Source organism: Neltuma alba, unplaced genomic scaffold (assembly GCF_004799145.2).
Source record: "Neltuma alba isolate B1F8T4 unplaced genomic scaffold, ASM479914v2 tig00012103_pilon, whole genome shotgun sequence".
In the NCBI taxonomy this organism is placed as follows: Eukaryota; Viridiplantae; Streptophyta; class Magnoliopsida; order Fabales; family Fabaceae; genus Neltuma; species Neltuma alba.
Window position 1 is genome coordinate 253,947 of NW_021636657.1, and position 12,121 is coordinate 266,067.

A 12,121-nucleotide genomic window follows, 5' to 3' on the forward strand; every position below is an offset into this window, starting at 1 on the left:
TGATGCTGCTGACGAGGAGGAGGAGGAGGAGCAGGATCAGGATCAGGGAATGAGTATCCCCAGGCTGCGCAGCGTCCTGCTCCGAGACGTCAGGCTGGTTATGAGGTGGAATTTGTCGGTAAGTATTTATTTAACTTTTTAAAATTTTGATCAGTATTTAATTTATATAGAAATTGTATTAATTTATTGATATATAATTTATTTCTTAATTAAATTTTGCAGACACTGAGGGGAACAGGTCCTATCGGAGGCTGACAGCCAGAGAGCTGTCTATGATGACGAGCGGACGAGTGGTTGTGCCGCTCAATGAGTTGGGCCAACCGACGAAGAAAGGTGGCCAGTTGTACAACAAGTACGTGCGCCTCCTTGGTCAGCAGTGGACGCTGTTCCCCATCTACGTGCAGGACTGGAAGAAGATCACCTCAGACAAGAAGCAGCAAGGCTGGGAAATGATGAAGGTAATATAAAATTGTTATTTATAATTTTTTTTAATTTAAATAAATGATTATATATTTTGTTTTCAAATAATTTAATTGTTTGATTATAATTTTTTATTTATTTAATTTGTTTGTTATTTATAATATTTTTAAAAGTAGTTAAATGAATATATATATTTTTTATTTAAATTATTTAAAAGTAGTTAAATGAAAAAATTTGTTATTGATTTCATTAATTTATTACTTATAATAATTTTAAATTTAGTTGAGTAAAAATATTTTTTCATTTAAATTACTTAATTGTTTAATTATTATTTGTTTTTGATTAATTTATATTTTATTTATAATATTTTTAAATTAGTTAAAAACTAATTATTTGTTTTTTATTATTGAAATTGCTTAATTATTTGTTTATAATTTGTTATTTAGTTAATTTATTATTTTAATCATAGAGTAAATTTATTCTGGGGGAGGAGTTGAGGGCTGACACGATCAAGAGGCTTGGGATGGCATGGAAGAACAGGAGGGCCGACCTGTGGAGGGAGAAGAAAGGTGACGGGACGAGGCCCCTCCAGGAGATACTGGCAGATGTACCTGGTGGAGTCCCGGACCAAGACTGGTCCAGTTACGTCTATTTTAGGATGACGGCTGACCAGATGGTATGATAATATTGTATTAATTATAATTTCTTTATTTTTTATCCGACTTGACTCATTTAATTTAATTTTTTTACATTTTGCTTCAGGCTCTTTCTAGGAGAAATGCTGGGAGCGTCAGGCATCAGACGATACGTCATAGGGCTGGATCCAGGAGCTTTGCGATCACTTATGACGAGATTGTGAGTACTTGAAATAAATTTATTAAATATGTATATGTATTTAATTTGTAACTAATTATTTCTTTGATTTCATTTACAGAGGGAAAAGATACGCAGGAGCGGGGATACACGGCCACTTATGGCGAGATGTGGCCGATGGTGTATAGACCTCGAGACGGGCGTGCGTCGGATGAGGTTGAGGAGATAGCGGTAAGTAATAAATTAAATATTAATATAATATCACAGTGTAGATATCATTATATTATAATTAACTTCTTTATATTAATTTTGGTAGGCACGGATGACTCAGGTCGATTCCGAGTTGCGTGAGTCTCAGGGGTCTGCCTTGGATCCCACCGCCTCACTTTTAGCGGGTCGTGGCCGGCCGCAGCACCCTGGTCGAGTTAGCGGGCTTGGACTTGGACCTACACCGACTAGGTTGCCCCGCTCAAGTGGCGCTGGCCCTTCATATACTGCCGGGAGCTCTCATGCTAGTGCGAAGCGGCCGGGTTCCTCATCCTCAGAGGAATTGCGAGAGGAGCTCAGACAAGAGTTCGAGGCCAGGATGGAGGCCAGGATCGTGGAGCGTGATCGTCAGCTGCAGGAGCGTGATCGTCAGCTCCAGACGCAGCTTGACCAGCTCTTGGCAGCTGCTACGGCTCTGCGTCATGTGGTGGTCAGTATAGCTCCAAACATCTCGGTCCTGAGATCCCCGACCTACACCTGCCACCAGTCCCGCCCCTACCCCCCATCCGCCAGTCCAGTCCCAGCAGGTTGAGCGGCCTGCCCACCCCCAGCCGGAGGATCCAGCAGAGGATGATCACGATGATGCTGCTTCTGCCCCTCACCCATGATTTATCTTGCTTTCATTGTATGGGATTTTATTAGAATTTTGATTTTACGGTTTTATATACTATTTAGATATTTATTTAAATTTTATATTTATTTGTTTACTTTATTTATTTATTTCTATAATTTTATTTATGTCAAGTATTAATTAATATTGAAATATTTATTTATTTATTACAACATCAACATTACAATTTATTAAACACGTTAAACATGTTAATTAATCAAAATAATTCTATAATCATTTATTAATTTAATAAATATTTATTTTTGTAATGTTATTAATTTATTGTGCAGTATTTCTATTTAATATTTAAAAATAATATCAACTGAAAATTACTGATTTAATATTTAGTAATTTTCTAGCGGTTTACAAAACCGCTAGAAAATTACCTCTTTTTCTAGCGGTTCATAAAAACCGCTAGAAACCGATTTTCTAGCGGTTTTATAACCGCTAGAAATTTCAAAACCGTTGGAGAAAAAATTCCCGTTAAACCGCTAGAAATTTCTATCGGTTTGTAACCGATATTTTGAATTTCTAGCGGTTAATAACCGCGGTTACAAACCGCTACAAAAAAATGACCGTTCCACCAGCCTCCTTTATAAGCTGAAGCACTCCAACTGAATTCCATTTTAACTTCTCTTTGAGCTTCCTGTGTCATATTTTCACGAAATTTGAGCATTATTAGTGATGGATAGGTCGTGGATCAACTTGCACCGGTCGACTCCGCAATACTTGGCTGGTCTAAACTATTTCTTGGATTTTGCTTTCGCCAATGCTGCCGTAAATGGTAAGATTCAGTGTCCCTGTCCTAAATGTAATTTCAAAAAGTGGCATCCCAAAGATATTGTTAGGGAACATTTAATCTTTAAGCCTTTTCCGCGAGAGTACGTATTTTGGCAACTACATGGGGAACGGCTAGATATGGGTGCTGAGTCAGTTCCAGTAGTTTCACGGATGGGAGTTCGAGTGGATGAAGCCGATGCCGTGAATGATGCTGTGCGTGATGCTTTTGGTGTTCACGAAAGCTCGAATCCCAACGAAGATGAAGTAGAGGGACCTCAACCGGAGTTTCTAAGAAACGAAACTGCTCGGGAATTTTTTGACCTCATGACCGAAGCTGACAAGCCTCTTTATTCTGGGTGCACAAAGTATTCGAAGTTGTCATTCTTGGTGAGGCTGTATCACATCAAATGCTTGTGCGGTATGACTGACAAGGCGATGTCCATGTTGCTGGAATTACTGGGAGATGCTTTCCCCCAAGCTGAATTCCCTCCATCTTTTTACGAAGCAAAAAAGATTATTAACAAGCTTGGCTTGAACTATAAGAAGATAGATGCATGCCCAAACGACTGTATGCTATACTGGGGAGATGATGCCAACAAAGAGATTTGTACGAGATGCAAGACGTCACGCTATAAGTCGGTACGGAAGGGCAAGAAGCAAAAGAAGAAACCGGCCAAAATTCTCAGGTACAAATTATTACAGCGTGTGTTACTTGTTCCGTCTCTAAATATTCGATATTTGAAATTCTTAAAACAATTGATTATGTCATCAATTTTTTTAAATTGAGTCGATATTTAGTATTTAAATATTCGGTATTTTAAATTTTTAATATATTATTTTCTTAGATACTTTCCTTTGAAACCACGGTTGCAAAGAATGTATATGTCATCAAAAATGGCTCAGCATATGAGGTGGCACGCGACTGAGGAAAATCTAGATGGTAGGTTAAGGCACCCACGAGACTCGGAGGCGTGGAAAGCATTTGATGCGAAATTTCCAGACTTTGCCAATGATCCTAGAAATGTACGTCTTGCATTGGCAACCGATGGTTTCAATCCCTTCGGAAACATGAGCACAAGTTACAGTATCTGGCCGGTGGTGTTAATTCCATACAATCTACCACCTTGGATGTGCATGAAGCAGAGCTCCTTTTTGCTTTCCATGATCATTCCTGGCAAGAAAGCACTAGGAAATGATATTGACGTATACCTGCAACCGTTGATACACGAATTGATCGACCTATGGACGAATGGTGTTGAGGCATATGACTCACATGACAAGCAACTATTCAATCTCCGTGCAGCCTTGATGTGGACAATAAGTGATTTTCCCGGTTTGGGAACTTTGTCTGCTGGCTGGAATGTGCATACTGGGTTGGCCTGTCCTGAGTGCAATTTTGATTCTGTGCCATGTCGCCTTCCACACAGTCGCAAGTGGTGCTTCATAGGACATCGACGGTTCCTTGATTCCAAGCACAGACTTAGATTGCAACGGATTCGCTTCGATGGGAAACAGGAGAAGAGAGATCCTCCTGTTACTTTGTCTGGTATGGATATTTTGCGGCAGTTAGAGATGTTCATGTCGAGTTTGGTAAGAGTGTGGATCCCGAACGATTGGGACGACGATCTCGTGGGACATCTGATACGCAACCTATGCAATGGCGAAAGAGAAGCATATTTTTCACTCTTCCTTATTGGGAATCTAATTTGCTACGACACAGTTTGGATGTTATGCACATTGAAAAAAAATGTGTGCGATAATGTGCTATATACGTTGCTCAATGAAGCTGGAAAGTCCAAAGACCATCTCGCAGCTAGAAAAGATTTACGGGCCTGGGGAATTCGTGAAGAGGCTTGGCCTGATAAAACGACAAGTTTCAGCCAGCTAAATTCACCTTGACAAAGCAGAACAAGGATATCTTCCTCTCGACGTTGAAGAACATAAAAGTACCAGATGGATATTCTAGCAACATCTCAAAGTGTATCGATCTGCAGGCTCGAAAGGTTACTGGGTTGAAAAGTCATGACTCTCATGTTCTTATGCAACAGTTACTTCCATTGGCCTTGAAAAACACACTTCCTTCTGATGTATCGGTGGTTTTGGTAGAATTATGTTCATTTTTCAAGAAGTTGTGTGCGAAGGTCTTGGTAGCGGAAGAGCTTGATCAGCTGCAAAATAAAATTATTCTTACACTTTGTCACTTGGAGATGATATTTCCTCCATCATTCTTTACTGTTATGGTTCACTTGACTGTCCACCTTGTTCGAGAAGCAAAGGTTGCTGGCCCAGTTCACTATCGATGGATGTACCCTATAGAGAGGTACTAGATTATCTTTTATTCCCGCCTCTTTAAATTTCACATTGTTCTTTCATTTACTCGGTATTATAATGCAATTTTAACTTACAGGTACTTGGAAAATTAAAATCATATGTTAGGAATAAGGCATGGCCTGAGGGGGTCAATAGCAGAAGGTTATTCCGGAGATGAGGTCGTAACTTTCTGTTCGAGGTACTTTGATGACATGGAGACATCTTTTAACCGCCCGCGTCGCGTAGATGATTCTCCTCCTGGTCCTTCCACGTCAACTTTATTTCCTCCTGTAGGAAACCAGTTGGAGGATATGAATTCTTCAGACTCACTCCTACAGAGAAACTCCAGGCACACAGACACGTTTTTGATAAATTGCAACCAAGTTGAACCCTTCATGCAGTAAGTATATCATATAAGCTCACTAGCTTTTACACTTATATTTGTTTCTTACTGACTCTTCTAACAAATTACACTTTACTATAGTGAGTTTAGAGTTATCTCAGGCGTTAGCTACGGGGCCGTGCGCATTCTGCTGACATTGATAAAAGAGTCCGCAAAGAGTTTCTAGTTGGTTTACACGTCGAATACGTAATGACAACACCCATACATACACAGAGAATTCAAAGCTCTTTCTCTCGGTCCGTTAGACCATGCACGAAGGTTTACCGCGTACAATGTCAACGGCTTCCAAGTTCTATACGGTTGGACGTGATCAGGGATTGCTCACACAAACTCTGGAGTTTGTGGGACATTCGGACGAGATGTTATGCTAGCAGTAGTGATGGCGATATGCGCTTTGGAGGCGTCACTTACTATGGAAAGCTAATTGACATTATTGAGTTGAGTTACCAGCTTTTCACCGTGACACTGTTCAAGTGCTCCTGGGCAAATACGACAACTTCACGGGGACTCGCTACTGACCATTTGGGCATCACCTCAGTTAATTTCTCTAGACTTATTCATACGGGGGCATCTGAAGATGATGAGCCATATATCCTTGCTTCTGAGGCACACCAAATTTACTATGTCGAGGACGAGAAACATAAAGACTGGAATATGGTCGTTCACCTCAAGCCACGGGATCTTTATGATATGGGTGATGGTGACATTATTTACGACAGTGAACCCTTCCAACCCTCGAATTTTGAAGACTTCTTTCCTCAAGGAGATGATAATTTGCCAATTATCAGGTACACGTCTTTTCTTAAATTATTTAAATAATTAACTACTAATTACTAATTTTTTCCAAATACATTATAAATTTAACAAATTTTTTTAAAATGTGTCCTTTCAGGCCGGATGATGATGGAGAATAGCAGCATCCAAAATAATTATTAAAAAAAATTTCCGTCCATAAATACATATGTATAAATTAAAATTCGTACAGTTTTTTTAAAATAAAAAAATTTTAATTTGTAGCGGTTAAATAACCGCTACAAATTTATTTTACAAAATTATAATTTGTAGCGGTTATTAACCGCTACAAATACATATCTATAAATTAAAATTCGTTCAATATTTAAAATAAAAAAATTAAATTGTAGCGGTTATTAACCGCTACAAATATATTCTATAATTTAAATTCGTTCACATTTTAAAATAAAAAAATTAATTTGTAGCGGTTATTAACCGCTACAAATATATATCTATAAATTAAAATTCTTCAGCTTTTAAAAATAAAAAAATAATTTGTACGGTTATTAAACGCTACAAAATACTAGCGGTTATATATACGCTAGAAAATGAATAACAGCTACAAAATGCAAAAAAACGCTACAAATCACCGCTACAAATGTGTCGCTGATCTCTATAAATACCATATCTTCTCTACATTTATTTACTCCATCTCTTTTCTTTCCTCTCCTATTCTTCTTCATAATTCTCTCTTTTTTTTCTTACTATCTCATATGGTGGTTTCTTTCTCCTTACTGTATGGTAAGTGAATTTTATTTTATAATTCATTGTATCTTTTATTTGTTTTTATTTAAAATTTACTAACATATTTATTTCTCCTTTTCTTTCAGATTTTTCTTCTCCACACTTGTCATGCCCTCCTCAACTGATTCAAATACTCCTCAACCTAACACTATAGGTTCAATATTACAAAATATATCATCTTCAATTCAACTATCTTATTAAATATTCAATTAAATTATCTTATTAAATTAAATTCACTTCTTTTGACACATTCATAATTTAATTACATATTGTTTATTACAAAATTTAAATATATAAAATGTAACATATAACTAATTATACAAATTAACAAAAATTCTTCAACATAATTTATTTAATGGTTTTTAAATTATTATATGAAAAACCAAAAATTTTTTTTTTCTGGCATGGTAAACATTTCTAGCGGTTACGAACCGCTAGAAATATTTCGTCAAATTTAAATTTTGCGCCAAAATTTCTAGCGGTTCAAACCGCTAGAAAATTTTTTTTGCCGCCATTCCAAATTTAATTGGCGGGAAATTTAATTTTCCAAACATTTCTAGCGGTTCTATAACCGCTAGAAATTTCCGCGCACTACTGAAATTATTTATTTCCCGGCAAAATGGATTTGTTTAGCATGTTTCTAGCGGTTATAAAACCGCTAGAAATTTTATTCCGGGCACATTTTCTAGCTTTTATAACCGCTAGAATGTTTTTCCTTTATATATTTTCTAGCTAGCGGTTATAAACCGCTAGAAAGTTTTCTAGCGTGTTGACCAAATGTGTAGCGGTTGCCATAACCGCTAGAAATTTTTTCTTGCGCCTGTTTTTTCTAGCGGTTTTGTTAACCGCTACAAATGTTATTTGTTGCGGTTAAAACCGCTAGAAATGTATCACTCTAACCGCTACAATTGACATATTTTTTTGTAGTGTTGGTTTTTTAATAAATTATGATTTTGGTAATGTTCTGTAATATATTAATATAATTATATTCTTGAGTGTTTTAAGATAATATTGCTTCTTTTTGTAGCCAAACAAAATTGTATATCTTCAAAAACAAATGTGGCGAAAGGTAAAACATTCTATCATAAAATGGTCACAAAAAGTCTTTTTACAGAAGTTAGCAAAAAAAAAATGGTGTAGGAAATTTAATAGCACCCTCTGATATTTGTAGAAACATTTTTTTATCCCGGTTTATAATTTGTTTTATGAGCAAGAACTTGATTTTTTTTTTTATTTGCGTAAATTTAATTATATGCAGAATATGGATGTGGTGGAGTTGTTTCAACAGAAGCAGATGAGTATAGCTATGGAATTATAGCACTCATATGAGCATTCATTGGGGGAAAAGGAACCTAATAAACATCAGTTCTAGTGAGGAGGGCTTTAGCCTTTTAAAGACGGATCTCGAATTTGACTTTTACTAACTCCTGCATTACCCTAGCTTTGTTCTTACTTGTTATATTCTAATTATATATGTTCATTATTTTGCCTTTCTTTAAAAAAAAAAACAAAAGAAAAGCAGGAAAATCCTTTGGAAAAGCATTTCCTAATTAGACCCGACAATGATCAAATTGACACAAACAATAGCCATATAAAGAAAACGCTTCACACATCTTTGTGGAAGATAATATATAAAACATAATAATTTGTGTTAAATTTTAAGTCCATAAAACAACAACGTAGAAGGGCTACATAAAGTAGATTCAGCCCCACAACTTTCCACTTAAAAGCTTTTATGCCATTAGATTACAAACCATTCAAATTATTTTTTTTAATGGACTATTGAGATTATTATTAATTATGATGAGGCACATTTGGATTCATTTAAGTAAATAGGGATATTTTACATTCGTTTGAGAAGCATTTTTTTTTCTGAGTACATGTATTCTCTTATGGAGTCAATCCTATTTAAAGCATTGTTTGGAACTAAGTGTGGACGTCTCTTCTAATGGAGATTCAAACCTTTGTTCAGCACTTTTAGTGACTAACTCTTCTGCTAAACCCAACCTGATTAGTTGTTCAAAGAACATTTTTTTAATGTTAGGCACGGGTATTCTCTTATTGGAAGCAATTATATTCAAGACCCTATTAAAACATGGAGGTCCCGTTTGGAAGAGGATAGGGATTGAGATTGAAAGTGTAAAACTATATTAAAAGAGTGTTTAGTATAAATAATTATATATACTTGGATTAGATAAACCCATATATGTAAGATTGGGGATACCATGAAGGAAGGTGATATTCTCCAATCTTATCTACATGGGATTGCCTAATCCCATGTGATGAGAAATCACTCATACTAAGCATCTTTTTAATATATGTTTTCAACCCCGATCTCAATCCTTGTCTCTCATTTTCAATATTCTATACCAAACCTAAACGTGAACATCTTTTTCAACAAGAATTTGAATCTTAATTTGTTGAGTATAAAGAACTAACATCTTTTACTAGATCTAGCTCTATCATTCGTTCAAAGAAGATTTTTTTTTTATTGCCCAAAGTATCTTCCCACCCAAATGGTAAAGAGATTAATCTTTTGGGTTATTTCCAAGCGCCATAACAGAGACCTTTTTCAACAGTGTTTTTCTTCCATACACACTGTTTCAAAAATCAAACCTAAAACATGATGCTTAAGGCCCAAGCCTCTTACATTTAGACCAATACTTATTGGTAAAAAAGAATTTTTTTGGCAACATTGACCTAAGAGTGTGAGCAATTTTTAACATGCGACTGACCATGATAATCAAAAAAATATATAAAGTCTTATACTTAAATCAAAAATAAAAGTTAAACAAGCTCTTTTATTAAGTACGGCAAGTAGTATTAAACAAACCCATGATAATCAGCATTACACTCCATTATTCTCCATCATTATATTCCCTTGCATTAAAAAGAATTTAAACACAGCGAATATTGTTAAGCCAGCTCTTTGGTTTTCACAAACCATTGATGTGGTAAATATTAAAAATCAAAAAGTAATCTGTAGATAGTGGTTATCTTATCTTTTCTGCCCATGCGCATTAATTTCTAACTCAGGTCAATTTTGTATCCATGCGTGCTAAAAAAAAAATGGAATTAGAATATACTACCTCCGGTCCTTATTATAAGAGCTAGTTGACTAATTTAAGAAGAGATTAAAGAAATAAGTTAAGTTAATTATTTGTAATGAATAGGTGTTGTCTTTCCTAAAATATCCTTGCTAATCAAGTATATTGGCTAGAACTATCATTATTGGAAGACTTCCTTGGAAAAAAAAAAAGCATAATATGAGAGACAAAGTAGATGGGGTCTTATATTTAAAACCAAAAAAAGTCAAATAAAGTCTTATATTAAAGACCGGAGGTAGTATATTATTTCAATTAAAGTTCACAAAAATCAATTAGATTAAAAATCATTAAGCACTTGAGATATTTTTTTTTATTTGTTTACCATATTGACAGTTATTGACAATAACCGTCAAGTATGATTGGCAAATACTTGATAGTTATTCTCAATAATCGTTAAGTATTTAATACAAGAAGATATTGATAGGCTACAATACTGACGATTTTAATTTATTGTTAAAACCGCCAAATATTTTCACAAATATTTGTTTTCCAAACTGATTTACCTAATCTAAACTACTAAAGAAAATAAAAATATACATATAGGGGTGTTTTTCAAGATCAAGTCGTATTTTATTATAATGAACTAATTAATTTATCTAACTGCTTTAATCTGCTCAAATTTATTAAATAACTCTTTCATAAAAGACAAGAGGGTAGAGTACTCTTTTGATCATGATAACTGAGTTATCCCAATTTAATTATAATTAGACTACTAACACTTTAACTATTATTATCACTTTGAATGGTTTTGAAGTTGACATTGTGCCATATATTATGGTTGGAAAACTGGATCACCTGTCCTGAAAATTGTATCTGCACTTTTTTCCTCCACTCACGAATTTAAACGAAGAAACAAATAAATAAACACAAGAACAAATTGCCAAATAAAGGTGTATTCCGCTTAAAATCAGTTCAAACTACCTCTGCATATTTTTTTTTTGTTGCATAGAGTTTGAAGAGTGTTGAAAGCAAAAAAAACAAGTGGTGTAGGAAATTTAATAGCACTCTCTGATATTTAATATAAGATCCATTTTGTAATACTCTTATAATTGTAGAAAACATTTTTTATACCGGTTTATAATTTGTTTTATAAGCAAGAACTTGATTTTTTTTTCAATTTGCGTAAATTTAATTATATGCAGAATATGGATGTGGTGGCGCTGTTTCAACAAAAGTAGATGAGTATAGCCATGGAATTATGTGGCCTTGTTTGGTACTACCTCTGATTTTATTTATAAAAACTAGTTGATTAATTTGAGAAGATTAAAGAAATAAGTTAAATTAGTCATTTGTAATAAATACGTATTCTCTTTCCTAAAATATTCTTACTAATTAAGTATATTGGTTAGAACTAATATTATTAGAAGGATTATATTAAAAAAAGCCTAAATAAAAAAACCAATGAATTAAAAATATTATATTTATGACTAAAATAAAATTAAATGAAATTTTATTAATGATCGGAGGTAACACATGGGATTGAGAGGTGCATTAGGATAGAGATAGGGATTAGCCCAAATGGTCTTGTTTGGTAGGAGGGTTAAGCAGTACCTTGGGACTGAGGAATTGCTGAAGCTATTCTGGGATTGAAAAATTCGGGACAAAATTATCCTTGTTTTAACCTAATGCTTCATCAACCCCACCACCTCGTCTCACCTGTCTCCCAGTACTCATCTGAGCATTTTATTTTTTTTGTTCTGGGGGGGGTGGGGGGGGGGGGGGGTGGGGTGGGGGTTGGGTGTAAATAACATCAGTTCTAGTGGGGAGGGCTTTAAGCCTTTTAAAGGCGGGTCTCGAATTTGAGTCTTACAAACTCCTGCGTTAGCCCTAGCTTTGTTGTTACTTGTTACATTATAATTTTATATGTTCATTATT